The sequence below is a fragment of the Coturnix japonica genome, chromosome 5, assembly GCF_054131305.1.
Source record: "Coturnix japonica strain WE chromosome 5, WE-NBRP24, whole genome shotgun sequence".
NCBI lineage: Eukaryota > Metazoa > Chordata > Aves > Galliformes > Phasianidae > Coturnix > Coturnix japonica.
Window position 1 is genome coordinate 12,034,346 of NC_140667.1, and position 25,597 is coordinate 12,059,942.

The 25,597-nt window shown below is 44.0% G+C and overlaps 3 long non-coding RNA genes and 1 pseudogene across 8 annotated transcripts; 2 read left to right on the top strand and 2 right to left on the bottom strand.

Moving 5' to 3' along the window:
- Positions 1-1,447: 1,447 nt before the first annotated feature.
- LOC116653517 (uncharacterized) lies at positions 1,448-7,096 on the top strand. 6 transcript variants are annotated; one of them, XR_014946416.1, is made up of 11 exons: positions 1,448-1,670; positions 1,784-1,837; positions 2,191-2,238; positions 2,323-2,432; positions 2,510-2,566; positions 2,704-2,790; positions 2,947-3,031; positions 3,110-3,239; positions 4,793-4,860; positions 5,490-5,830; positions 6,634-7,096. It is a non-coding gene; the product is annotated as an uncharacterized LOC116653517 (long non-coding RNA). The 6 variants fall into 6 exon arrangements; XR_014946414.1 differs by having other exon boundaries at positions 1,449-1,670; positions 2,346-2,432; XR_014946412.1 differs by having other exon boundaries at positions 1,451-1,670; positions 2,323-2,566.
- On the bottom strand, positions 4,605-9,230 carry LOC107314715 (uncharacterized). Its single transcript, XR_001555598.3, has 3 exons — positions 8,873-9,230; positions 5,681-5,816; positions 4,605-4,826 (listed from the first exon to the last, which is right to left on the bottom strand). It is a non-coding gene; the product is annotated as an uncharacterized LOC107314715 (long non-coding RNA).
- Positions 9,231-16,518: 7,288 nt separating this feature from the next.
- On the top strand, positions 16,519-17,641 carry LOC146760680 (olfactory receptor 5J3-like; annotated as a pseudogene).
- Positions 17,642-21,622: 3,981 nt separating this feature from the next.
- On the bottom strand, positions 21,623-25,344 carry LOC107314562 (uncharacterized). The gene is made up of 4 exons (XR_014947021.1): positions 25,122-25,344; positions 22,675-22,832; positions 21,953-21,997; positions 21,623-21,759 (listed from the first exon to the last, which is right to left on the bottom strand). It is a non-coding gene; the product is annotated as an uncharacterized LOC107314562 (long non-coding RNA).
- Between the last annotated feature and the right edge of the window lie 253 nt (positions 25,345-25,597).

The following is a 25,597-nucleotide window of genomic DNA, read 5'->3' on the forward strand; positions in this document are numbered from 1 at the left end:
CGTTTCCCGTTTTCCTGTGTCGGGATGAAGTTTGGGCACTACCGAATCAGCACGAGTCCCGTTTTACTGACATTGTCAGTTTCTGGGGGGAAATACACGCACGCCCTGCGTGGCGGCTGTGGAACAAAGATGCCGTCTCTGTACCTCTGGGATATTCACTTGTTCCGCACGAGCAGCATCGGCCATCACTCACTTCAGGCTGTAGCTTTTTTCCTGCTTAACTGTTTCATAAGTACAGATCTAGAGAACTCAAAACGTTACGGTCTTGCTTAAGCTTCATGCAGATGTAAGTGATATTTTACTATAATATGCCCCAAATTGTCTTTCCTGAGCTCCGAGTAAGAAATAAATTACACAGCAGCTCTGGAAGAACACTCTATCAGCACATTTGTGACGTGAGGGAGCAGTTGTCTCAGTATTTCACGTGCCTCACCATAGCGTTCTTTTGGCTACCGCATAACACTTGATCCAAGCATTCCTAAAGCAGTGGGCGGAAACAAATTAAAAAGACGAGGTAGTGAGAGAGAAACTTTGACGGAGCGAGAGAGCGCGGCCCCGGCCAGGGAGGTTGTGGATGCCCCGTCCTTGGAGGTGTTCAAGACCAGGTTGGACGGGGCCCTGGGCAACCTGATCTAGTAAAGGTGTATGTTTGGTGGCCCTGCCAGGCAGGGGGTTGGAACTACATGATCCTTCTCAGCCGAGTTCACAAAGCGCGGATCGCTCAAGCCGGGCGGGGCGCGGAAGCCGTACGCCTGCGCCCACTTCGTCCACCTCCGCCGAGCACCCCCGTTCGCTAAGGCCGTTCGTTTAGAGCTGTGACAGAGCGCTCTGACGGCACTGCTTTGTACAGTATATTAATTCACAAGTCCCACCCTGAAACGTAGCCGAGCAGACGGCCGGTTTGATCTAAGTAACAGGTAGTTCGGCAATAGCTTTGCAACGTATGGCGCGCCCTCAGCGGGATCCGACGTAAAATATACGTGTGACAGCGTGCAATAAAAACATTCACAGTTCTACCGTCGTAAGAACTGAAAATGAGCGGAGTCCAACTTTCAGGAGTTTAAATTAAGAACGAAATGTCACGGAAAGTGAATTTGTTGACAGAAGTCTGTACAGAGTCCGTGTGTCTTTAACTGGAGATAACTGACATGTCACCACAAGCATTGCAGTTGGTGTTTGTGACACACGAGCGTAATCCCAAGCGACACCGTACGGAACAGCTCGCAAAGCTGCGCTTCAGATTGTACCTGACAGGAATTTTCTCCAGCACATCACCGACCCACCGGGGAATCCGTCACATCCCCGCTCCCATGTTTCCACTGCTGCCTTCAGCCACATTTTCTGTGTCAGATACCAAGTATTTACTGTTTCAACAAATCTTTGTTTATTTTCTTTTTTCTTTTTCTTTTTAAAGTGCAATTCGGATCCTTAGATCAGATCTGCAGTCCGCGTGTCGAGCTGTCAAGGCCGCCGGCCGGCGCTAACGAGGGAACGACTCCCAGGTGCCGCGGGGCCGCGGCCGCCCGGGCTCAGCTGCGCCTCGTTGGCGGCCGGGGGCGGGTTCCGGCCCGAACGCCTCTTAAGCTCCTCCCGAGGCCGCAGGGAGCCATCAGACGGCTCCGGGATCTCATAGAGTGCGGACGTCGGCGTGGGCTCCGCTCCTTCGTCAGGTTTGGGCTCTGCTGGGGCTGCGGAGCACCGCGATGGGCTGCTTTTGAAACGGGTCCTTGGGATTGGGATTTTTCTTGTAACGTTCTCTTTGTGTTGTGCCGTTTTGTTTCAGGTTGCGGTGGGACGTTTCCCGGTGAAGATGAACCCGATCCGGTGAGCCGTTCAGGTAGGAACGGGACCGCGGACGCGGCGAGCTCCGGTGAGCCGTTCGGGGCCGTCCGCCCGCAGCGGGAGGCCGCCGGGCTCTCCCCGCGCTCCGTTCGGCTCCCTCGGCTTCTCGGAGCCGGGTTAAGGTCGCCCCGTTTTCGGAGCGGGCCGCCGCTCCGTTCTCCGAGTCGTAGCGGGGTCCCAGGGCGCTTTCAGCCCCCTCCGGGCTTTTTATCGAGGGCTTCGGGTTCTCTCGATGTCAGCGGTAGGAGCGAGCGAGACGGGGCCGTATTGTTCCAGCCTAGGGGAGGCTTGGAAGGCGAGGGTGCAGCAACACAAAGCGCTGCTAAAACAAGTTTTGTTCTCTTTCAGGCCGAGCATCTCGTCAGCCCGAAGCGGCGAGCGCTCAGAAGCCGCTCGGTAAGCTCTTTGTTCTGGAGTCTCTTGTCAGGCCGCCTTTCGGCCTTTTTAGTTTCATCCCCTTCCCTTTATTTGTATCTTCAGGAGCGCGATCTCTTTCCCATCAGGGAGACGCGGCGGCACGGCTCGCACGACCGGACCGCCGTTGAGGATCACTGTGCTCTTTTCCGGAACTCCTTGAGCTCTGCCTAAGGGTGAAGGAAGAAGTAGGGGAGCCCCGGGGCGCCTCACCCCAGTCGAGGCGCTGCCGGAGCTCGTATTCCCGGTCTAGGAAGGGCTCGCGGGCGATACGGTGAAGTCTGGGATTTGACCGGGAAGATGCAAGGCAGTAAGTATGTTATATTGGAGCACCACATCCAAAGGGCTTCCAAACAGATCCCAGGGCGTGGAGTCAACCACCTCCCTTGGGAGTCTATTCCAGCGTTGAATTATCCTTTGTGTAAAGTAGCGTTTTTTGTCTTCCAGCCTAAAGGTACCTCGTGGCAAGAGGAGGTCTTTTTTTGTCATCTCGTCACCAGTGAGAAGAGACTAGTCAGTAGCCCTGCCCTCACGGTAAGCACCTCAGAGATAGCAGAAGAGAACAATAAAGTATCCCCTTAGCGTCTTTTTCCCTGGATCGTAATGAGCTAAGCCTAGGCGTGCCGAGGAAGCCGGCAGAAGCGAGTATCGAAGAGCTTCGCGTTCCGTTGTTTGCGTTCTTTGTTCCAGGCAAGGCGGGCGAGGACGGAAGGACAGCGCGAGTGAGAGCAGCCTTCAGGGAGGGCGAGAAGGACAGGCGGCGTGACAGCAGCCGGTAGGCGTCCCCTTCCTTTGGCGGCACGGTGTCGGGACAGCACGTTCCGGATGTCACGTTTTGCTGCTTTTATGACAGGCTGAGCGCTGCAGCGGAGCATTCGGCAGCGAGGACGAGCGAGCCCCGCGGCCCGGCTGTGGCAGCATCCCCTCAGCAGCAGTTTGAGGAGCAGAGTCGGCACGGTCTGGATGCGTCTGCGTGGAGTCAGGTGAGTGTGTTTGAGTTGTTAGGGGTGTGTTGCCTTTGGCTGTCAGGGGATGATGTGGTTTGGTTTTTTGGTTTGGTTTTTTTTTTGGAGCGTGATGGTTTGGTTTTAAGTTGGTTTTATTTTAAGTTTGGTTAGTTGGTTTCTGTAGTTGGTTTCTTAAAGCTCTTTTTTGTGGTCTTTCTTAGTTTTTTAGTAAGTTGTTGGTTTTTGTAGTTATTTAGTAGTTGGTTTTTTAGTAATGTGTTGGTTTTTCTTAGCAATTGGTTTTCTGTGGTAGGTTTTTTTAGTAAGTTTTGTAGTTTTGGTTTTTTAAATTTGGTTCTTGGTGTTTTGTAGTTGGTTTTTTGGTTCTTGGTGTTTTGTAGTTGGTTTTTTGGTTCTTGGTGTTTTGTAGTTGGTTTTTTGGTTCTTGGTGTTTTGTAGTTGGTTTTTTGGTTCTTGGTGTTTTGTAGTTGGTTTTTTGGTTCTTGGTGTTTTGTAGTTGGTTTTTTGGTTCTTGGTGTTTTGTAGTTGGTTTTTTGGTTCTTGGTGTTTTGTAGTTGGTTTTTTGGTTCTTGGTGTTTTGTAGTTGGTTTTTTGGTTCTTGGTGTTTTGTAGTTGGTTTTTTGGTTCTTGGTGTTTTGTAGTTGGTTTTTTGGTTCTTGGTGTTTTGTAGTTGGTTTTTTGGTTCTTGGTGTTTTGTAGTTGGTTTTTTGGTTCTTGGTGTTTTGTAGTTGGTTTTTTGGTTCTTGGTGTTTTGTAGTTGGTTTTTTGGTTCTTGGTGTTTTGTAGTTGGTTTTTTTGTGGTTTTTCTTAGTAAGTTGTTGGTTTTGTAGTTTTTTTTTAGTAACTTGGTTTTTCTTAGGTTTTTGTAGTTTTTCTTGGTTTTTTTGTAGTTTGGTTTTTATAAAGTTGTTTAAGTTTTTTTTAAATTTATTTTCTAAGTTTTTCTTTTGCTGGGGGAGAACACAACTCAGGCTGAGTCTAGACTCAGCCTGAGTTGTGTTCTCCCCCTTGTAATGGTGCTGGAGACCGGATTTTGCACTATCTCTAAAGAGATATATTTTTTTTTTTGGCGGGAGGGTGGGCATGTCAGTGGCATTTTTTTGGGGGCCCCGCTTGGGGGCCCCTCCCCTGCCCCCTTGGGGCCCCTCCCTCGGCCCTCCCCCCGGGGCCCCTCCCTCCACCCTCCCCTTGCCCCCTTGGGGCCCCTCCCTCCACCCTCCCCTTGCCCCCTTGGGGCCCCTCCCTCCACCCTCCCCTTGCCCCCTTGGGGCCCCTCCCTCCACCCTCCCCCTGCCCCCTTGGGGCCCCTCCCTCCACCCTCCCCCTTAGCCCTCCCTCGGCCCTCCCCTGCCCCCTTAGCCCCTCCCTCGGCCCTCCCTTGCCCCCTCTGGGACTCCCTCTGCCCCCCTGAGTGTGGTGGGAGGCTAAGTCCCCCTGTTCCCCTTGGGGCTCCCCCTGAGTGGGACTGTGATGGGGTGGCCCCTCCATGGTGAAGGGGTCTTCTGTGGGACTTGGAGTGGCTCCTGGGTGGTGATGACTCCTTGGTGGTGGTGGTCTTGGTCCTGCAGGAATGAGCTCGAGAGAGAAGCTGGGTTCTGTATCCTGCTGAAGAAGAAGACTTTATTACAAGCATCAGGTAAGATGTCTTTGGAATGGCTCTGGCCTTATACCTTACGGGGTACAGGGAATTTCCTGGTTACTAAGGTTTGGGGAAGTGGCTGGAGGTGAGCTAGACTGAGCTGCTTGCCACATATGTTAGTCCTGTGTGTGCTATGGGTGGTTTTCAGTATCAACACTCTAAGTAAGCTGAGTGATTATGAAGGAGGGAAGCTGCTATTATGTTCTCTAGGGCCTTATTGTCATTTCCTCTTGGCAAGAAAAAATATAACCAAATGGGGAAATAAATGGAAATGCTGGTGAAAGCTGTTCTGAGAGCTCTCTGAGGACAACTGATTTATACATATATAAAAAATTAAGTTATCTCTTTGGGCAGATACAGTACACTCTACTTGGTATGTAAGAGTGTGCCCCCTGTACAATGTGCTGAATTGCTAGATGGGGGACTTAAAAAGATCTGGATTTAAATAGTGAAAAGCTAGCTCTCCCTCAATAGCTTGTCTCCTGCTTCATCTTCTTACTAGAGCAAAACTGTAAAGGATGCCTTCAGGATAAAATTCTATTATTATTTCAATGCCTACCTCTACAATACTGGTAACTAAGCTGATTTCTGTGGTTTGATAAGTGAGTGATAATTCCTTTTTGCAGAATTATTGGCTCCTGAAGGCTCTTTGGGATTATTTCTGATGTGAGCGCTACTGTTCTGCGTTGCCTGTGGGATCTGAGATGCCTGAGACTATCTGCCCTGTAGGGGAAGGACTAGGCTTAGCTCACTTGAGGGTTTGTGGTGGAGTGGATACCTGTCTGTCTCTAACTTAAAACAGTAATTCCTTGCATACCTCACAAAGATGTGGGTGTGCGGTCTCTTTCTGTGCGTTGGCCTCGCTTGTTTGCTGCTGAAGGTTTCCATCTTGGGGAATGTGAAGAGGAAGATGGATGATCCCTGAAGTGATTGGCTTTTTGGCACTGCATGCTCTGTAAAAGACAAAGTGAGACTTCAATCAATAACAAATATTTTTACGGCATAGATATTGTGCATCAGACTTGCTTTGTGCAGAGTGTAATGGCTGACTGTGTTGCCAGTGTTTGTGTTGTAGCTGTATTTCCAGATAGAACTGTTTCTTGAGTATGGCTCAGTGACTGCCCTGTTTTAAAATAAATAAAGAGAAAAACCCTGGTTTTTTTTTTTTGTTTAACAAAGGAGCTCACTGAGAACAATCTCTGCTTTCTCACTAGGTAAACTGAGCTAGTGCTTCAATGCGTGACCCTTTAAGTCCAACATTGAAGTTAGTGCCTGTGAACCTTTGTCACATGCTGAGAGTTAACTTTAACTATACAAACTTAACTATAGAAATGCATTATGCTCTGCATTTTGCTCTTTAACAAAAGTAAGAGAACTGCACTGTGGTTCTGCCATACATGAATATACTACACAAAAGCATTTCTATCTCTATGTGAGTATGTAATTAATAATTGGTTTCACTTCCAATTAGTTAAGGATCTATTGGTGCTGCCACTAAAGTGAAACTTGTGGGTAATTCAAGGGAGAAATTTAAGGAAGCAGCATCATATGTAACTCAAACGCTAGTGACTAAACTGCAGCACAGTTTTGATGAGTTACAGGGTAATTTTACTCACTAATTCCTTATTATGGTGGTAGGCAATTGTGGTGTTGCTCTCTGAGATAAACAGAATGGGGTGCTATTTTAAATAGGGATGTCTAAAAAGTATATTACTGAGAGAAACTTTATGGATAAACAAATCCACTAATTAAATGTCTTTTTGTTTATAGAATCAGAAAGCCAACCTGGTTGGAATGGACATGCGACTCCTACTTCTATGTGAGATTGCCCTGACTTCAACTGTTCAAGATGAGAGCTGCATCCAAGCGCTTTGTGAAGTGGCTCAGCCCTGGGCTGTGACTGCTGCCTCGAGGAAGCCTGTTCTGATATCTCAACCTTCCTTAGAGTAAGTTTTTTTTTCATCTTCAGCCTGTGCTTCTTTTGACCTAACAAGCAGAAAAGCTGCCTGGGAAAAGAAGCTGACCACACCTTGCAAATGCTCCCTTTCAGCTAAGTTGAATGGAATGAGTTTGTGCCCTTCTTTGGATGCTGCCTCAGAGCATTATTGTTGTCTTTTAATTATGTTCTGTTAATATAACAGCCATTTATTGACTTAATGTATTAGACAGCTGAAGTTAATGGATGTATTGTTCTAATAGCGAAATGGAATAAAGCCTGTTGAATTACCCTGAACTTGGTCAGTTTTACAATCTGTATTATTTCACTGATCACATTTTCTACGTACTGACATTATTATTATGCATAATGGCTGAACAACAACTTTGGGTTGCAGCTATACAAGCCTAAAACGGCAAAAAAAAAAAAAAAAACAACAAAAAAAAACCCACTGAAACACCACCTCTCACACTCCTCTGTGGGGTCATAATATATTTCCTGAGTGCCTGCATTCATAAGAGCTTCTGGTATTGAAACCAGTCCTTGCACTGTCTTCCCTTCCAAACAGAGCTACCTGCTCTCCCTACCCAGTCACTTTAATTAGAGGGCCAGACTGTATAATTGTATCCCTCAGCCAGCAAAGACAAAAAGGGACTTCCTTTCTCTTTTTTATTTTTATGGTAAATCAGAAACAAAAGCCCTCATCCCTTAGTTCTCGTGAGCTCAGTAAGAACAAATGGCATTAGACAGTGAGCAGCTTAAAAAATCTAACCTAACTTTTGTCCTATAATTGTATATGTGGAGTAATAAACCTTCACCAGACAGCGAGAAAAAAAAAACCTTTTCCACTCTCTATGCTCACCTGTGGTAATTACATCCACACTAATCTCCCTTCTATACCAATCTGGTTTACCACACAGAGAAGTAAAGCCTTTACCCCCATACCTATGCAATTAATGTCAAACTAAGGGGATTTTTTTTCTTTAAAATTAGAGAAAACAAAACAAAACATTACAAGGACAATAGGAGGTCTTAAACTACTTTACCTGCATTAGGCTTCCTCTGCAGTTTGTAGGTTCTTAAGGACTCGATGCACACACACACACACAAAAACAAAACCAAAAACAAACAGCAGAAGAAGGAGGAAAAAAAGTAAGGGGAGAGCAGTGCTTTGGAATTCATCTTTGTAACTGCACCGGTCTGCTGCAGAGAGCATGACCCTAGAAGAAGAATGCTCATCTGTCTGCAAAGATTATATAGGCACACACAGTAACTCTGCAGAGGAGGACTCTCCCAAAAGAGATCCTTCCTCGGTGGGGGTCAGCCTTTCAATGAGGCTTAAGAGAGGCGGAGCTGAATCCAGCTGAATTCAGCTTGGCTGAATCCTCTTCACCTGCGCTCCCGAGCCTGACCCGATCTCTTCTTCCAGGTGCTCTCTGGCTGGTTTGGGCCCTGACTCAGCAGTTCCCTTACAGTCATGCAAATGTTACTGCTTACAGTATAAGCTATTTAGACTGAGACACACTGTCCTTATTAATTTTATTAGATGCACCCCAGACTTTCCAGGTCACCAGTCTCAAGACTTCTCAAAAAAGCACCATCAGTCACAGAGTGTTGTTTTATGTTTAGTCACACTAAAGCAATATGTTAACTTCTGTCAAGTCAGTTTGAAGGTGTATGTAATTTATTTTGTTCCTAGCTGAGGCATTAAAAAAAAACCTCTTCACAAATCTTCATTCAACAAGTCTTACTTTGGTTTTCTTGTCTTTTTTCTTTTTCTTTTTATTTTTGGCTTATTTTGTATGTGTGTGTGTTTTGTTCTGGCTCTTTCACACCCCCCACCCCTTTTTTTATTTTTTTTTAATTTTTTTTTTAATAATAAACTTTTATGATTTTTATAAGATGTTGAAATTGTCTTGTTTGCAGACATCAGACAGAACTGCTTCCCTGAGGAAAGATAAATTGCTCATCCTTCTTGAACACTACAATAATGCAACAATAGTAATGTACAGCTGGAAATAGTACAAGAATGGTGGAAAAAAATATAGCCAGAGATTATAGAAAAAAACTCACCAATTCAGAGGCCTTCGGTCTAGATGGAAAATGTTGAAGCTCGTCACACAAACACCACGAAGGAGCCATCTCCAAAAGAGATGCTGCCTTAGTGGTGGTCAGCCCTTAAATGAAATCTAGGACAGGTGGAGTCGAGCTGAATTGCCTCCACCCACGTTCCCACAGCTGACCCGACAATTGCCTCGGGTGCTTAATCACAGGTTCGGTCTGTGATTACCAGTTTTCTATGCACTTCTCAATAAGTTTCCCCTGACATGAAATCCTATAAACTTGTCTAGCTTTGCAAAAGCACACAAGAATGGGTCGAACAAGTTCTTAGATAGAAAACCTATTTCACCAGTTGGTACTGCCTCTCCTAACAAAAAAAAGTTGAGGGAACAGGGTTAATTTATTTCAGAGGAAAAAAGGCCTCATTGCAGGCTTCTAGCACTTGCGAGGAGATTATAAACATGAGAGGGACTTGCCTTTATGTGGTCTGTGTGTGTAATGCTACGTGATACAATGCACAGCAGTAAGAGCGGCACAACAAATTCCTGGGCTGCAACAAACGACAGCGAGCCCAGACGCGGGAGCTGCCACAGATGCAGAAACAAAGGAAAAAAAGCCGCTTACCTTCTCAAAACCTCTACAGAACCACGATCTCAAGTAAGATGCTCTCACCTCCACCGCCGACCCTAAAATGAGATCTGCGAGGCGGTGGATCCTGGCTCCACCCCTTCCAGTCACTAACCTGTATTGCGTACACCTGAGCTGCCCTGGGTTGGCCCTGCCTTCCCACCAGGTGTTCGATCACGGCTTCCAGCTGAGCCAATTTTTTTATTCTTTTTTTTTTTTTTCCCCCTTCCTTCCTTTTTTTTTTTTTTTTTTTTTTTTTTTTTTTTTTTTTATTTTAACACTGTAAGCCGTTCCTAAGTTAAGAGCGGATCACTGATGTGGTGTCACGGAGTTCTCTCTAGAGCTCGCTCCGTGACAGCGGGAACAAACGCAGGGAGACAAGGAACAAAGGCACCTCCCTTCTCGAACTGCGCGGTGCGGCGCGGCCCGGACACGTGCGCTCCGGGAGAGGGGAAGGGAATGATTTGAGAACGAACGGCAGTTTAATAAACCCAACATCACTAAACAATAACGAGAGAGTTTCAACAAGGAGAAAACCGAGTCCCAATCTCACCGCCGGGATGTCGGAGGGGGGAAGTTCCGACCGCGCCGACTCCTCGCGGCGAACTGGGCGAATAAAAACCCCGTCCCCGTCCCGACCTCCCCTCCGGTGCAGCCTTCCCCCCCCCCCCCCCCCCCGGCCCAATTAAGGCGGCCCGCATTTAAAAAAAAAAAAAAAAAAAAAAAAAAAAAAGGCCCCTTAACTCCCGTTATCCCACACGGTGCACTGATGTCTAATAGCAACATCAACCAAATTACGAAACCCTAAAGTGTGGTTTTTGATCTGGACTGCTTTAACTGCTACCTGTTATTTACTCTAACAGACAAATGACAAGAAGCACGGATCTGTTCTATCTGGCAGTACCTAAAAGTGAACTGGCTTGTATCACGACTAGAGCAAATCTCAAACCTACATTTGATGGCTCAGTTTCTTTCCAGTGAAGTGGCTGAGTGTCTGTGAATGGTTGCTAATGCTGCGGTGAGTTGGCCGCGGCTAAAGGACGCGCTCCCGTCTGGCCGTTCTCTCGGTGCCCCTCTTCATCGAGAACTAAAGGTGGAAATCTCTGACACCGAAAGAACGGGGAGACAGATCGCTTTATGATTCTGTCCTGAGAAAAACAGACTCGGCTTGTGAACATTATATTTGCTGACAAAATAAACAATTACTGATTTGAGTAGTGGGAAATAATAATTAAAAACACAATAATATTTTTTGGGTAACACTTTTCTTCTCCCTGTTTCCTGGGCTGCAGTTCTCACTAAGGACCTCCTTATTATCGTAAGCTATGGGTCGTGGGTTGTGCTGATACCCTTTTGTGACAGAATAGACAGTGAAGGACTATGTCGTGTTTTCTCTCCACTGTTCCTTCCCTAATTTTGTTTCTCAAGTTCTCTCAGCTAAAACATACAGTAGAAAGAAATTTGTAGTGTTAAATAAATCAATGAGTTCAATGCGAACGTGTGTCTGTTTTCACGGGGAGGGGAGAAAGCCCTGCTGGAAACGTACCTGAAATCCCAGTCGCACAGAGCATCAGGTGTTTGCAAACCGTTTCCCGGCTGTATCGGGATGAAGTTTGTGTAATACCGAATCAGCACGAGTCCTGTTTTACTGCCATTGTCAGTTTCTGGGGGGAAATACACGCACGCCCTGCGTGGCAGCTGTGGAACAAAGATGCTGATTCCGTACCGCTGGGATATTCACTTGTTCCGCACGAGCAGCAACGTCCATCACCCTCACTTCAGACTGTAGCTTTATTCCAGCTTAATTGTTTCATAAGCACAGATTTAGAGAACTTAAAACCTTACGGTATTGTTTAAGCTTCATGCAGATGTGATACATATGTAATATGTATAATATGTATAATATGTATAATGTGTATAATATATAATATGTATAATATATATAATATGTATAATATGCCCCAAATTGTCTTTCCTAAGCTCCGAGTAAGAACTAAACTACACAGCAGCTCAGGAAGACCACTCTATCAGCACATCTGTGACGTGAGGGAGCAGTCATCTCACGTGTGTCACCGTAGTGTTCTTTTGGTTACTGCGTAACATTTGATCCGAAGATACTCAACGTAGAGGGACGAAACAAATTAAAAAGACGAGGCAGTGAGAGATAAACTTTGGCGGAGCGAGTAGAGAGATGGCAATGGGCAAGGCGCTCCGCTTTCGGGGCAAAACGGACGGGCCACACGGGGCCAAACTCCTCCGTTGCGGCTGACGCGGGCAGAGCGCGGCCAGGAGAGCCCTCGGCAGCCGGGGGGGGCGCGGCCCGGGCCGGACGGAGAGCGTCGGGCGGCGGCTCCGAGCAGCCGCTGGGTGTCAGCGCGGCCCCGGCCAGGGCGGAGGGAGCGGCCGCAGCCGCCCGGGCCGCTCCGTGCCGGCACCGCGCCGCGCTCGGCCGGGAGCCGCCCTATAGCGCCGTGCCGCGGCCGCTTGCGGGACGACGGGCCGAGTCCTGCGGCGATCCCGGCGGCTGCCGTGTCACGTCCCACGAGCGGGGCCCGTGTGCTCCGGAGTTCCTTTCGCATCCCGCTGCTAGAAGTGAGAAACAGCAAAAGATCGTCGGAAACAACTTGCGACACGTTCTCGGAACCGGCCCCGCGCCGTAACGTCTCACCCTCCTTTTTCCTGCTCAGTTGTATGTCCCCTCTACGCTGCCGTGTGTGGCACCCCAAAGGGCTAATTGGGTGACCTCTAGTAACCCCAAGCAGCCAAAAATTTTGAAGTTTGACCTCTAGTAACCCCAAAGGGGCCAAATTTGAACTCACGTGACCCCAAATGGCTAATTGGGTGACCTCTAGTAACCCCAAGCAGCCAAAAATTTTGAAGTTTGACCTCTAGTAACCCCAAGCAGGCAAAAATTTTGAAGTTTGACCTCTAGTAACCCCAAGCAGGCCAAATTTGAACTCACGTGACCCCAAAGGGCTAATTGGGTGACCTCTAGTAACCCCAAGCAGCCAAAAATTTTGAAGTTTGACCTCTAGTAACCCCAAGAGGCCAAATTTGAACTCACGTGACCCCAAAGGGCTAATTGGGTGACCTCTAGTAACCCCAAGCAGCCAAAAATTTTGAAGTTTGACCTCTAGTAACCCCAAGAGGCCAAATTTGAACTCACCTGACCCCAAAGGGCTAATTGGGTGACCTCTAGTAACACCAAGCAGCCAAAAATTTTGAAGTTTGACCTCTAGTAACCCCAAGAGGCCAAATTTGAACTCACGTGACCCCAAAGGGCTAATTGGGTGACTTCACGTGACCCCAAGCAGCCAAAAATTTTGAAGTTTGACCTCTAGTAACCCCAAAGGGGCCAAATTTGAACTCACGTGACCCCAAAGGGCTAATTGGGTGACCTCTAGTAACCCCAAGCAGCCAAAAATTTTGAAGTTTGACCTCTAGTAACCCCAAGCAGGCCAAATTTGAACTCACGTGACCCCAAAGGGCTAATTGGGTGACCTCTAGTAACCCCAAGCAGCCAAAAATTTAGAAGTTTGACCTCTAGTAACCCCAAGAGGCCAAATTTGAACTCACGTGACCCCAAAGGGCTAATTGGGTGACCTCTAGTAACCCCAAGCAGGCAAAAATTTTGAAGTTTGACCTCTAGTAACCCCAAGAGGCCAAATTTGAACTCACGTGACCCCAAAGGGCTAATTGGGTGACCTCTAGTAACCCCAAGCAGCCAAAAATTTTGAAGTTTGACCTCTAGTAACCCCAAGCAGGCCAAATTTGAACTCACGTGACCCCAAAGGGCTAATTGGGTGACCTCTAGTAACCCCAAGCAGCCAAAAATTTTGAAGTTTGACCTCTAGTAACCCCAATGGGGCCAAATTTGAACTCACGTGACCCCAAAGGGCTAATTGGGAGACCTCTAGTAACCCCAAGCAGCCAAAAATTTTGAAGTTTGACCTCTAGTAACCCCAAGCAGGCCAAATTTGAACTCACGTGACCCCAAAGGGCTAATTGGGTGACCTCTAGTAACCCCAAGCAGCCAAAAATTTTGAAGTTTGACCTCTAGTAACCCCAAGCAGCCAAAAATTTTGAAGTTTGACCTCTAGTAACCCCAAGCAGGCCAAATTTGAACTCACGTGACCCCAAAGGGCTAATTGGGTGACCTCTAGTAACCCCAAGCAGCCAAAAATTTTGAAGTTTGACCTCTAGTAACCCCAAGCAGCCAAAAATTTTGAAGTTTGACCTCTAGTAACCCCAAAGGGGCCAAATTTGAACTCACGTGACCCCAAAGGGCTAATTGGGTGACTTCACGTGACCCCAAGCAGCCAAAAATTTTGAAGTTTGACCTCTAGTAACCCCAATGGGGCCAAATTTGAACTCACGTGACCCCAAAGGGCTAATTGGGTGACCTCTAGTAACCCCAAGCAGCCAAAAATTTTGAAGTTTGACCTCTAGTAACCCCAATGGGGCCAAATTTGAACTCACGTGACCCCAAAGGGCTAATTGGGTGACCTCTAGTAACCCCAAGCAGGCAAAAATTTTGAAGTTTGACCTCTAGTAACCCCAAGAGGCCAAATTTGAACTCACGTGACCCCAAAGGGCTAATTGGGTGACCTCTAGTAACCCCAAGCAGGCAAAAATTTTGAAGTTTGACCTCTAGTAACCCCAAGCGGGCCAAATTTGAACTCACGTGACCCCAAAGGGCTAATTGGGTGACCTCTAGTAACCCCAAGCAGCCAAAAATTTTGAAGTTTGACCTCTAGTAACCCCAAAGGGGCCAAATTTGAACTCACGTGACCCCAAAGGGCTAATTGGGTGACCTCTAGTAACCCCAAGCAGCCAAAAATTTTGAAGTTTGACCTCTAGTAACCCCAAAGGGGCCAAATTTGAACTCACGTGACCCCAAAGGGCTAATTGGGTGACCTCTAGTAACACCAAGCAGCCAAAAATTTTGAAGTTTGACCTCTAGTAACCCCAAAGGGGCCAAATTTGAACTCACGTGACCCCAAAGGGCTAATTGGGTGACCTCTAGTAACCCCAAGCAGCCAAAAATTTTGAAGTTTGACCTCTAGTAACCCCAAGAGGCCAAATTTGAACTCACGTGACCCCAAAGGGCTAATTGGGTGACCTCTAGTAACCCCAAGCAGCCAAAAATTTTGAAGTTTGACTTATAGTAACCCTAAGGGGCCGAATTTGACCTCACGTGACCCCAAAGGGCTAATTGGGTGACCTCCTGTGACCCCAGGCAGCCAAAAATCCCTTAGTTTGACCTCTAGAACTGCAACAGGCCAACTGGCTAGAGGTCACACGAGGTCACCCAATTAACCCTTTGGGGTCATGCGAGGTCAGATTTTGCCTGTTGGGGTTACCAGAGGTCAAACTCCAGAATTCTTGGCTGATTTAACCCCAGCAGTAACCCCAACAGGCCAAATTTCTAAACATATGTGATTTTGTGGGATACACTAATTTTCCTGAGTCACAGAGACATACAGTATTCTTAAGGCATCCTTCCCCATTCCTTTGTCTTAGTAAAGCAAACACAATTTGCCATAAATAGGGCTGCAGTGGACTGTGAGCAGCTGTGGGAGATGAGATCTCGGTCTGCCTATTATTAGAGGACTCCCATGAGGACACTGTAATTATGTCCTTTGTGGTCTATCTGAAAAATATTAGCCAAAGAAGACTCGGTTGTTTGTTGAGTTCCTAAAAGTCCAAGGAGCAAATGTTTGCAGTATCAGGTCCTGACATTTCCTTTGGTCGCACGTGTTCTCTAAGGAGAAACTATAGAGCACAAATCTCACTCAGAAAAAAAATTGTGAAGGAGTCTGGAGTACCCAGCTGAAAGCTAGAAGGCACCTCTTTATGGGCAGACATAGCTTGCAATGGCATCTTTTAGAGGGAGATCCATACTTCTGCAGTGCTGGAGTATCTGGAAGTTCAGGATTGGCAAAAGAAGTGTGGCTGAGCCTTACAATCCAGGTATGTCCTTGACAGTTCTAGCATTGACTTGTCATACAGACTTTGACAGGTCCCCTGCTCTGAGTGTTTGACAAGTGCAACCTAACAGCTTCCTCTAAAGAATGCAGAAAGACTGGCTAAAACAATACTGTTCTTTGTATTTCACACCCAGAGACCTCAAAACATTATTTCTTGTTTGATTTTCTAAATTGTGAGTTTTCATGTCAGCAAGATGGTCAGGTTAGCTAAAACCATTAAGAGTAAATGTCCTACACAAACATAGGAATAGCCTCTGTGCCAGAGATTTCACTGAGCTTCAGAATTCTCCACTAATCACATTCAAGCTAAACATCTCGGCTGCTTTTTTGTTAATGGAAGAAGACTTGACTCTCCACAAGGCAGTTCAACTCACTGGTAGGCTTCCAGCCTGCACACTGCCTTCATGACAAGGAGTGAAATAAATAGGATGAGTAGTTGCCTCCATCGACGTTTAATCACGCGTGGGTTGCAAGAGCACCCTTGCTGACTTGGAAGTCTGGTTTACACTGAGACATGGAAATGATAATTTCTGATTGCCTGAGAAAGTCTACTCTGATCTAACAACAGACCCAGATATCTAAAAATGTATGTTATTTATGTATTTTGTGTGTGTAGCTTCTGAACAAAATATGGGTTCACAAGATGAATGACCATCCCATCATGTGCCCTCCTCTACAAAGCAGCTTTGGATTTGCATCAGTTTAGTCACAAAAGAGACCCAAACCTGCCATCTCCCACAGTCTGTGTTAATATTTTAAATAGTTTGGTAGTCTGCCTGCCTCTCCTAGTGAGTGAGAAGGAATGGATCTTTCACAGGCCAAACAGACAGCTACTGGTTTAGCTTAGATGCTTCCCTTCTAGACAAAATATACTCTGGTGAGTTTAATTCTTTCCTGGTGAATAGATAACAAGAAATGCTTAGCTGAAAAGATAAAGGCAATTACAGAACTCATTCAGCATTTAACACACATGTTTCTGAGGCCACCGTTGATATCTGCATGTTAGAGACAAGATATTAATTAGGAACTGTGTTGCTGCAAATGCACACTGCTGTCCCCCAAAGAAAGATCACTGGGCACCACACTGTTATCATCCTCCTTGAACAAGGTCTGATTGGTGAAAATATTATCAGCAGTTTAAAGAATGTTCTAAGGAATCACAGCTGGACAAAAGGAAAGCAAGATCCAGGTACACAATCTCAGCTTCTGTGCTTCTTGCTCCTCCTTCATCCTTACTTCATCCTCTCGGGACTGACGGATCACCCAGAACTACAGCCTCCTCTCTTCGCGATGATTCTGCTGATCTATGTCATCACCCTGCTAGGCAACCTCAGCACGATCACCTTGATTATGATTGACTTCCAGCTGCAAACACCCATGTATTTCTTCCTCAATAAATTGTCCATTGTGGATCTCTGTTATTTTTCTGTTTTTATTCCAAGGATGCTAGTAAACTTCTTAGTGGAGAATAAAACTATTTCTTACTCAGGATGCCTTGCCCAGCATTTTTCATTTGCTGTGTTTTTGACTACGGAAGGATTTCTGCTGGCTGCAATGGCTTACAACTGCTATGTTGATATATATATATATATATATATATATATATATATATATATATATATACTGCTTTATACCACTTTTATGGCCAGGAGAGTCTGTGTTTGCCTGGTAGTTGGGTCACATTTAGGGGGACTCTGTAACTCATTGGTACATTCTTGTGGCTTACTGAAAATGTCCTTCTGTGGCCCTAATACCATCAATCACTTTTTCTATGACACAAACCCACCGCTACAACTCAGCTGCTCTGACAGCCATCTCAATGAGCCGGTGCTTGTAACCTTCTCAGGGATCATAGCTATGTCAACACTTCTCTTCATCATCATCTCCTGCCTATCCATCCTCTCCTCTGTTTTGAGCATGGGCTCTGCAAACAGGTACAAAGCTTTCTCCACCCGTGCCTCCCATCTGACAGTAGTAACACTTTTCTATGGGCCCGTGAGTTTGAGCCACGTCTAGCCCTATTCAAGATACTCACAGGAACAGGAGAAAATCTCTGCAGTATTTTACACCCTGTTTATTCCTATGCTGAATCCTCTGATATACAGCCTTCAGAACTAGGAGATGAAAAATGCTCTTAGAAGGTGGATGGAGAGGAAAAAATACTGTCCGTCAGCTTGCTTGACAGGATAATAACTAGTTCCCTAAGATTTCTTTTAAGAGGCGGAGATACGAGTTTAGAACTAAGTACAAACACTTAAGAATCAGATGTAACTGAGAAAAATAGAGAATGGGTGATAGGACTAACAGTAGGAAAAACAATCTTCTCATCTTTGTTTATTTGCTTGGTTTGATAATGATTGTATTCCTTCATCTTTCTGACACATTTCTATCTTCCTAGAGGAGAAGATGAAAATTGTCTCCTTCTACTGCTTGGTTCTGTAATGTACCTCCACATTTTTGTTGGAATCATCAAGGAAAATATTGTAATTCTTTACTTCCAGTGCAGGGACTCATAAATTCAAATACATGCCTGCAGTGTAAGCTTTAAGTGTTGAACCCTGCTTGACTTGTTTTTATTGCTAAACAGACCCAGTTCACTCAGCCTTTCTTCATAGGGGAGATGCTCCAGGCCCTTCACCATCTTTGTGGCCCTCCGCTGGACTCTTTCCAAGAGATCCCTGTCTTTTCCATACTGGGGAGCCCAGAACTGGACACAGGACTCCAGATGAGGCCTTACCAAGGCACAGTAGAGGGGGAGGATTGCCTCCCTTGACCTGCTGGCCATGCTCTTTTTAATGCACCCCAGAATGCCAACTGTCTTTTTGGCCATGAGGGCACATTGCTGGTTGATTCCCAACCTGTTCTCCAGGACCACCCATGTCCCTCTCTGCAGAGCTTCTCTCCAGCAGGTCATCCCCCCAAAATTACTCGACATCATCACACACGAAGGAGAAAAGAAACATACAACTGGAAAATGCTTTTGTGTCCTTTCAGTCACTGCCCATTATAAACAGACTAACATGTTTGTGTGGCTGATTTTTGCATGAAAACACTTGAAAAAATGTCCCAAAGCAACTCAGCTGGAGCTTCATTCATATCTCAGAGTTGTCATTTGTCCTGAAAATAGAAACAAACCATGGTAAAATGAGTTCACATTTCCTTCTCAGGAGGGACTAAAACAGCATTTAAAATTTAGCTTTGTATGCGTGTACTTTTTGTGCAAAAATGGTGTTTCACGCACTTAAAGAGCTTCACAGACATAGCTAAAAATGCAGTGTAATGGAGAAGGTCTCAGTCATACCCTGAAGTGATCCTTCCGCATCCAGAGAGAAGTATCTTGCCTGTGTCATCTGCCAAAGTCACTAGCAAATCATAGGAATTGGTGAGCATTGGTCTCAGTCCTCCTGTTCCTTATGGAACTCCCGGAGGTCCATGGTTGCTCTGTAGATGTGTGTGTGTACCCATGGGGATGCTGGTTGGGCTGGGTTTTAGCTGCATGTCATCTTCTCAAGAACACCAAGACAGATGAGAGCTGGCAGTGCAGTTTCTTTTCAGTCCTCCATGCTGCTGCGACTTTCTCAAATGGACCTTGGCCCCATAGCTCTCCGATGACACAACAGCACAGCGAGGTTGATAAAGCACAGCTGATAGACTGCATCTTGCTGCAGGGGTAAGGAGAAGAGATTTGTCAGTTCTCAGCTGACACAGGGTTATCCCTAGATGTCAGTCCGTAACAGGAACATGAATTTCTTAACTGCCAATGTTCTGCATGATGTTCTGATGTGGAATACCAACAACAGATATCACAGAACCACAATATTGCCAGTGTCCTGGAAGCTCTCTCCCAAGCCTGAGGAACAGGCATGCGCTGCTCAGTGCCAAAGCCCAGAGCTGCTCAGCATGGGATGTGGTAGGACACAGTAGTGGCAGTGAGTTCAGCTGCACCTTAGGTAAAAGGGTAAGGACAGCCAGCAGCAGCTCCCTTGGGAGATTTGTGTTGATGGGACCACACCTGAGCTTGAGTTGGAATTTAAGTAAAAATGAGTGATGCAAAACAATAACTTATAGCAACTGAGAAAAACAGAGATACAACAGGAAATCCCAAACATTAGAAGTTAAACAAGTTTGCCAGTATCTTCATTTAAGCATTTTAAATGTAAAAAACACTGCAGTTTGAATCCACCACCTAAAAAGCCCCAGAAGGCGGGATGCTGCAAAGCATCAAATGAGGTTACAAGACAGGGAAATATAATTGAGTTATATGTATTATCCTAGAAAAACTATTGTGAGATAATAAAAGTGCATCTGAATCCTTCATGCTGGATAAAACAGATCTGGACTATCTAATAAGTTGTAGTGCAGTTTATCTTCACTATAAAAGTGATGGCATCCTGCCATATAGAATACTGAACTTGCATTAATTTTACATTTTTGCTAATATAGCTATTAAAAATGAATGAATAAGCAATCAAAGGAATAGAGGTGTCCTCATCATCATCTTATGCTGTGATTTTATGAAAAATCCTAGGCTCTCTATTCAGTTAATCAGTATTATATCCAGGCACAGTTTTAGGAATCAGTTTGATGCAAAGCCCTGGCTATTTCAGAGTATGCTTGCAGAAGTAATAAGTCAACCAGCTCTGAACTGTTTTCCATTTGAGTTCCCCTCTCTTATTGATCTGTCAGCTTCTGTATATTATACCTGGTTCTGCAGTTTTTGCAGCCAAATGCAAAGCTATAGAAGAGTCTTTTAATGTAGGTGTGTTTTTTTCTTATAACATAAATAATGTAAATAACTACCTTGCGTGTCAAACTAGACATGCTGCAGTTCGCCAGCAAAATCATTAAAATATGGCATAGTCTTAAATGGCATTTCACAAATCTTTGTTCCTTATCTAGGCTAGAAATGCAAAAGCATTTAAAATAACAAAAGTTGTCAAGAACCATAAGGATTTAATTAACATACACTGTTGTCATCCTTGACAATGGCAATCTCTAACCAAGTGTCTTGTTGACTTATGAGTTGTCTTTCTTAGAGCTTAAGAAATATTTCTGTACAGAATGCTTTAGTCAAGAAAGATCAGTATTCTAACACTAGAGAATTCAGTTTTCACTAACTGTTCTCTCTTTCATGCATAGTAGTCAAACTTTTGATGACTAACCTTACAATACTTTCTACTATGCTTTCCAGTACTTCATTCAGTATGTAACGTCAGAATGCTGATAGCAGATTTTAGCATAAGCATACACTGCAAGAACACAGCCGAGCTAAATCTTCCTGACAGATCCTTTTTGCTAGTTTCATCTCTTATTTAAAGTTCTGACAGCCTCAATTTGATATAATCTGCTCTTTCAAAATGCAGTTGGATAGATAGCATTACTTCCCAACTATTTGTCTGTTCTTCACTTGCGAGAACTGAATGTTTAAGAACCATTCCAAAGGTTTGTCACAGATGTCAAAAAGTTTATCGAAGAAGTCAGTTATTTACATTGTCCCCTACTTCAGCTGAGTCACAGTCCTTCTTTCAGTGGTCATAAACATGTGAAATCACAGTAAAAGTCAGATTGCTCCTCGGGAGCTGTTCAAGTAAAAAAATGTGATGTGGCTCACAAGAAATCAGAGCAGTCATTCATAGAAAGTATTTCCTAAGCCTATGACCATTCAGTACTTTAGAAGGCTTTAAGAACATGAGTGATACCGCATTGGTCATCATCAGTAAAAATGACTTTGGATTACCTACACTTGGCAGGAAAGTCTCCTGTGTTTCTCATCATTCCTATTCTTGACTCAGAACACAAGAAAATAAAAAGAATTGAGTAAATGCAGCTTACCAGATGCAGAATGGGAGCAGTGATGCCGAAACCCACAATAATCAGCACAGAACTCGCTCAATTTGCCTTCATGAACATCTGATTTCGGATCCTTTTTGATCTCACTCTCATATGAATAAAGTTTATCCAGTTCCATTATCACAGCTGACTTTGTAAGTCTGTCTCGGCATAACCCAAAATATAAACAAAGTGCAATTGAAGAAATTGCCTTAAGCTCAGCTTTCCCAAGCTTGCAATCTGAGGGGAAAAAAGCAATTTCATGTGCTAAAGCAGTAACATGTATTTCTTCAAGCTGTAATGCTTTTACCTTTATTAACTGGGGAACCATATTTCTATGAGGCCATTCTGCAGAAATTACTAAGTATTGCAGCTCCTCTCTACGGTAGATAACTTCTTCAAAAAGCACGTCTGGTCTCGGAGTGACAACAATAATACAGTATTTCTGTGGGGCTGGTACAAAAATGGAAAGGATAAGTGAAGACATCCATACCTGCTAAGTTCTGGATTAACTTTAAGAGCCTTTAATTCCTAATTTGTTCCCCACCAATCCAGCAGGAGGTGTTAAGCCATAGTTCCTTACATGTAAAATTTAGGTATGCTATTAATGATGGATTAAGTCTTTAGAACTTCATACTGTGCTTACCTGGATACTTGTGATCTTTCCTGGGTATGCAAGCAAGTTCACCTCCTATACAAAAAAAAAAAAGAAAAAAAAAAAAAAAAGGTTCTCTGAATCTCATTATGCCCATTTGAGCTACAGATAAGTTGTTCTAAATGAGAAACAAGATAATTACCTTCCTCAAAAAAGGCTAAACAGAGTTCAGAGTTCTCTGCTCTCATATTACAGAGTGAAAATGCCCACAATTTATAATATGGGGGAGTCTACAGATTATTGTGTTGCATCTGCTTAGACACGTGCTATCTTCATTCAAATACAGATTCATCAATCAGAAGGAAGAAAATACAAGTGCTGAGAGCCTTATCTCCTAATTGCTTTTCGCATAGCTGACTGCATTTTTCAGCAAGCCTACCCTACTTCAACAGCCACTTGCAAGGCCTTTGTTATGTGGTCAGAAACTTGATTAAGGTCAATGGACACAAGGGTGAAGGCTCTGGTAGGCTGCAAGGAAAGTATTGAATCTGTCTCCACGTTTTCGGGAAAGAAAAAATGAAGGGTAAGAGAAATAGCAAGACATGCATTTACCATTAAGTTCCAATGCATTTGACAAAAAAAAATCCCACAAAACTGAGTAGGTAAGTGCACACAAAGACCCTGTTTCTACTGTGGATACCTATCACCTTTAGTGGGGGTATTAGATAATGACCCATCACACCAAGGGCCAAACTGAATTTCTGTATCCTTACCTTTGCACACTACAGTAACAGCAGCTGACTCAAAATCTCTGCTCTGTGACTCTCCTTCCTAGGCCATGCTGCAACACTGATCATTTCAAACGTATTCACATATTTCCATGAGCAAGAATAAAAACCTGCGCCAAAGATGCTTCAGCAAACAGAAGGAACTGGATTTGCAATGCACAAGAAAAAGTGATTTTAACTAATAGAGAAAAAAACAAAACAAAAAAACATTATGCTGTAATGAATCAGAATTGTTTTCCAACAGCTAAAAAAGTGTCAGCTATCACTGTATATTTTTAATCATATATTTTACATTAATTGAAGAGTTATCCATTTAGATTTCCACAGATGTGGTTGACCACATTATACAAACCCAGGAATACCTCAGATTGCCTAAGTTAATTCAGACACAACTCAGATCTAATTATTTTACTATACGAGCTTTGCCGTATTTGAGCTGGTTGAGAAGCAAAGTAATTCTGGCTACATTCTGTAAATAAATTACCACAAGAGAATATCTTGCAAAAAATCTTTCATAGTCATAACTAATAACTCATAAAAGCTTTGGATTTTATGTTTCATTTTCTTATTTAAGGTTGTTGGGAAGAAAAAAATTAATTCTGAATTGACTATCCCAGAGCAACTCAATTCACCTTAGAATTTACTGCAATATTCAGTGAAGTCCTATTCTAAAACAGGACACAGCAACAATTGTTCTTAGCGGGATAGAGAAAATGAAGCAGTTAAGTAACCAGACAGCACACTCTGTCACATCTTCACTAATTATTATAGGAAAATTAGTTAGGAAATTCCATTAACATCAGACACGCTTAATGATCTGCAGTCCAAAAATGTCAAGGCTTTTTAATCCTTATGCTTCCTAGTTGCAGGAACATATCATCTAAAGATAATTAAAACCACTCTAATTTCTTAGTATATCTAGCCAACACACACACACATACGTATATACACACACAGTGCTGTATCTACCAACATGTTGGTTGCAGCCTAAATTTAAGGCTTGAAAGTAAATAAAAAAAAGGACAAAAAGTCATACCCAGTAAAGGAAGACAGTTTATCTTCCAGTCATCTCCTGACCATCTAACAATGTGATTTTTTAACCTTATGAAACATTACAACATCTTTCTTCAGAGATGTTGAAAGCAAGCTGGACCACGATCTGAGCGCCCTGAACTAGCTGTGAATATTCCTGTTCAGATGCTACTGTAAAAAACCCAAAATTTACAAATCACATGGAAAATAGAGTTACTTTTGAAGTTAAGCCCATCTCTTTCATTAAGAAGCAAATAATAGAACCCCATATAAAACCTTCACCTCAGTTTTATTGGAGACTGTAACAAGGAACCTTCTTGAGATTCAGAAATCATTTCCTTATAATCAAGTAGGGTATCAAGAACGTTGTTTCTCTAATGTCGTCTCTAATAGAAATATACTTGGTCATTATAGTTCTTATTATTGTATTTCATTCATTATTTATAAAGGCCAATACAGACAAGCATATACTGAACTGGTCTCAAAAATCAGTTCCACAGAGCAACGGTTGACTCCACGTCCACTAGGTGTCGGACTTGCTTCATGATACGATAATCTTGAAGCTGAACAGAAAGGAAACGGAAACTATGCAAAAGCAGTTCACTCTGCAAGAAAACTTTCGTGATTGTTTTTCTTTCCGTGTACATATATTGAATGTATAGATATACATATAGAACATATATACACCATCTGGCCTGATATTCAGTAACAGCAAGGCCTGAAGTATGTACGTAAGAATTTTCTGGGGAGCATGAAAACCCTGAGGTTTTGTGGATCAGCTCTTTGCTTTTCATTTCTCCTCTACAGAGGACATACCAACAGCGTCAGAGTCAGGTCTGGTATTTCAGTGACGTTCTCACAAGTCCCAGCATGGACGAATCGCAGCTTTACCAATTTCCTGCACCAGCCACCATATCCATTGCATCCATAGAGCTATTGGAATGCCAGCAATTGTGGCTTTTCTTTGCTCCTTTCTCTCAGTTCATTATCCGAGATGCCTCAATAGCTAGAATCCTTCTCTAAATGGAAGTGTACAAAAGAAATAATACAGCAGTTTCCCCAGCATCAGGTTCTTCCTTAGTAAGAGGACTGAACAACTGCTTATGTAACGGAATGTAGTGTTTTCTCTAATTCCACTCACACATACCACACCTTGTCTGAAGAAAAGGGTAAGCATCTACTCCTATATTTCCACAAAATTAGTGGTTTGTTGCTAGCAAAAAGGTCAGTTCTTACAGCTTCTTTTGGCTAAAGTTCTCTAATTTGAAACTTAGTCACAATGAGAGGCCAAGTGCTTTTGTTAAGGAAAAGATTCCTGATGAGGTACAAAGCACGTTCCCTAAAAATCACAGCAGACTGTTTTACAGCATTTTAGAAACTTACTCTATTGCAGCACTTACAGATCTGCCCTTCTATGTGCGTCACCTGCCTGCGGCACTCTTTTGTGAGCAGCGTTTCCCCTGTGAAGATAATCCCAGCAGGGCAGGACAATGCACAGATGTAGGAAGCGAGCTTGGGAACAGTAGAGCTAAAACGCCAGCACTGGATTTTACCCTGAAAAAGAAAACCGTCCAGAAGGTAAAGACCGAATGAAAGTAATGCATTCTCAATATCACCCAAGGAAAATACAGATTCCAGAAATCCAGGAAGAAAACCACCACCTCTCTTCATCTTTATGTTATGGCCTCTAGTTTTGATGAGCTTGCCTTTGACTGCAGCCACAGATCCCACGGTGCAAGAAGGATAAAATCAGATTCCTCCGCTTTCATGTACCAAATAGAATATTTGTGTTCAGCTGATACTGTAGAAAGGAACGTTAAAAAGAAGAAATGGAGCAATGATTGAAGATGGGCTCTATTCAAGAAATAACTTTCGA